Source organism: Microtus ochrogaster, chromosome 5, assembly GCF_000317375.1.
Source record: "Microtus ochrogaster isolate Prairie Vole_2 chromosome 5, MicOch1.0, whole genome shotgun sequence".
In the NCBI taxonomy this organism is placed as follows: domain Eukaryota; kingdom Metazoa; phylum Chordata; class Mammalia; order Rodentia; family Cricetidae; genus Microtus; species Microtus ochrogaster.
In genome coordinates, this window is record NC_022012.1 from 60,473,703 (window position 1) to 60,477,444 (window position 3,742).

General features: G+C 37.0%; 1 pseudogene; it reads right to left on the bottom strand.

Moving 5' to 3' along the window:
* Positions 1 to 3,742, bottom strand: part of LOC102002625 — a 184,981-nt pseudogene that overhangs the window by 180,477 nt on the left and 762 nt on the right.

Genomic DNA, 3,742 nt, shown 5'->3' on the forward strand with positions numbered 1-3,742 from the left:
AAAAAAGCACCTAAAAAAAAAAAAACGAGAGATCTTTGCTGACTGGGATGTCTGAAATATCTTAAACACATGAAGGACAGAATTATGATTCCACTAAAGGCAAAGGGTGTGCCCTACTGTGAAGTTAGCTCCAGCATACTACAAACAGACTACATGTCACCTCTAGAAAAACACTGCACAGCTGAAGGACACAGTCACCAAGAGCATATTAAAAATAGAGTTTCTTACTCGTGTGGAGGTTGTAGTCATTGAACTTCTTTTAAAAATATATCCCCATTTCAGATTTTTCTCAAAACTTAAATCTCTGTTTTCAGCCTATCAAAACTGGAACTGCCAAATAATGGGGAGATGGAGCCCCAACTGGACATCTCTTGTCATCAAACGAAGCCTCTAGTTTAGGGACTAGGGTACATCTAATAGAGTTGTTGAACAAAAGGGCCCCATGGGAATTCCAAAACAATTCAAACTGTCGCTAAAGCTATTGGTTGCTCTCCACAAACTGATGATTAAGCTCTATTGCCGAAGACAACACCTACACAACTCACTGAACATGGGAAAATTGAGCTGGTGCCTTCATAGAGACTTTACCCCTATCGACCAGTTTAATAGTACAGGAGCTACACTGCACACTATCAAAGAAGAAAGGTAAGCACTAACCTAACTGCAAACTCTTAAGTCTACAATGGTGACCTGTCTGCAAAATGTGCTAGTGCAATAGTAACACAAATCTATGGGTCTAATCAACCAATATCTTACTGGATTTTAGGCCTGCCCACTCCATGAGATGAACCCCATCCTTGATACTTCGAAGGGGGGCAAGAACCTGAGACTAGATAGGCCAGTCGCCTAGCGGGAAAACCAAATACTATTGTTCTGCTTAAGGAACACAGCAATAAAATGACTCCTAATGACATCCAGCTATACTTATAGATAAGCCTCTTGGTCAGCCATGTTCAGAAAAGCTTTCTCCTGCAGAAGGGAACTAACACAAAGACCCACAACTGGACATTATGCAGACAGTGGGAAACCTTGGAACACTGAGTCCTAAACAGAATGTCTCTATCAATTCACTCCCGACAAGGCTCAGAAAACCCTGTGGAAGAGAAGGTGGAAAGACTGTCAGAGCCGAAGGGTATGGAGAGCACCAAGGAAACAAGGGCTTCTAAGCACAGCAGGACCTATGCACATATGATCTCACAGGCCTCTATTCACAGGGCCTGCCTGGGTCTGAGCCTGATGAGGTCCCAGTGCTAAGAGAGGAAGCGAATCATAGTTAATCCAGAACAGATGTCCAATTGATAACTGCTGGAAAGTTAAAAATTAGGTTTTTCCCCCCAGTGGAATCTCAATGATTATATAAATCACTCAAGGCTAGGCCCCATACACAGCACAAGATGACCAACACAAAATTAAGTCAGGGGCATTTTAGGGGGTTCTTTGTCTCATAATGCTTTGCCATGGTTTTTTCTTTTGTTGACAAGTCCTGTGTGGCTTCTGGTTTTGTGTTCTCATGGGATTTCTGCATTTGTGAGTGTTTGCATATGTCTGTGTGTGTGTGTGTTTCTTGCTTTTACTTTGGCTCTTTTCTCCTGTTTGTTTTGTCCTATTCTTGTTTGTTTATTTTTATTTTATATAATATTATTTTATTTTTATTTACATTATTATTAATAATTTTTTTGTATCCTAATGAGTAACAGAAAATAGAGATGTGGATTTGGGTGGGTGGGGAGGATCTGAAAGGAGTTAGGGGAGAGGAATATATTGTATTTAAAACTCTGTTTTCAATTTTTTTAAAAAGGAATTGGCCCTAAATATAAAGATTTGATTAGAAGAGAAATAAAATCTTGACTTTTATACTCAAAGAAAAGGTAAGAGTACTTATTCCAGACAGCTTCCCCAGAATTCTAGAATTCTTAGAGCTGAGGGAGCAGCTATGGTTTGCTGGAAGGGTTGGTTCTGGGAGATGATTTGGAGACGAGCACCTCTAGTTTTGTTTGAGCTAGAACCCACTGACTGTAGTCTTTAGTCCACTGATTTTCTCTTTGATAGAGCAGAACTAGAACTTCTAATATGTCCTGGAGTCCAGCAACGAGGCTGGCCCCAAAGGATCAGGGGAAACTCATCACTGACGCTTGTCAAGCAGCCCAAGGTCAGCCTCAGCACAGCTATGCACCAGCGGTGGTGTCTATTCTAAAGGAAACTAGAGGGGAAAAAAATGCAATTACGTCTGTAGTGGTTTGTTCTAAATGAACGAGAGGATATAAAAAATTGGAAATTAGTATTATGGAAGCCTTTAATTTTTATTTTCTTTGGAGAATAAGGAAAACACATGACAAAGAAAGTGAAGTCAGATTTCAAAATATTTTCAGAACTTTTCCTTTGAACTTCATAGGGATCAAGGTATATGTACTAACTACTATCTCAATAGTAACTCAGGGTCTATAATAAAAGACAAAGACAATGGAATAGAAATGTTAGATAATTATTTCTGAAGTGTTTTTTGACTGGTTTCCAGATGAGTGTTTCTCTTTTAGATAGTTTTTAGCTTAGTCTTTAAATGTGCACATGGTCATGTCAATACACCTGTTTTTATTGTATGGACTTACACTTCCAGAACTAACCACATTGCTCTTAACTCCACCTATTCTTCTGTATGCTTTCAGGAGACAGGAACTCCTGTCTCGGTGTCTCCACAAGAAAGTGCCAGACTTATTAAACATTCTGTTCCCTGGCATGGGCTTGTCTAGGTTTTTTTAAAGTAATAATATCATTTAATTATGGGGGCTTGTGCCTCTCAACTTCATGTACTTCAGTGCAATTCTAAATTTAAATTACATATACTACAGGAAGTTTTCTCTTTTATATGCTATGTCCCTTATCAAGTTAACAAAATGAAATATATCTATACTGTCAAAGAGTGAAGATGAGAATCATGATAAAAAAAATCAAGTCATCAATAGTATATTTTATAAGTCTATTACAATTTAGCAATAATCTTATGTTACTCATAAGTATTGATATTTTAAGAGTGAATAATTTGGAGCCAAAGGAGTCTAAAAATCTTACTAAAGAATTGGTAAACAAAATTAATATAATGCATTAATTCTAAATATTTTCCCACTAAATGAACTCACAAACCAGGAGTTATAATTATCATTGCAAGATATAAACATGATCATGTATATTACAAATTGATATTGAAACACATTATATCACCAGCAACTCTCTGAAATTCCCAGTGAAGATAATTGTAAAGATAGGGTTTGTACTGATCTCTGAGAATAGCAGAATAATTGTCCAACCTTGATCTGAAGGCTTCTGCCTAGTCTTATTGGATATTATTGTGTTGTGTTTGTTTGTTGCCTTTTAGAAACCTGCTCTTTTCTGAAGGGAAAGGGGGTACAGAAAGCTGGGAGGAGTGGAGGGAGGGGAAATTGTGGTCAGAGTGTATTGTATGAGAGAAGAATCTATTTCCAATAAAAAAAAACAGAAAAAGAAAAAAGATAGGGCTTATAGTTTAAAATAATTATAAAACATACAGAATAACATATTTCAGGATTTCAAATATGTAGAAACCCAAAATCCAGTTTAGTAAGAAAACAAATTCTGAGAACTTTATTTCTTTTTTGTGAATTCTTAGAATGAACAAAATAAAAGAAAACCTACAGCCCTACACAAGAGGGCTGATAGTGGGAAAGCTAAGCACTTTTTATTAAAATAAAAGAAAACCTACAGCCCTACA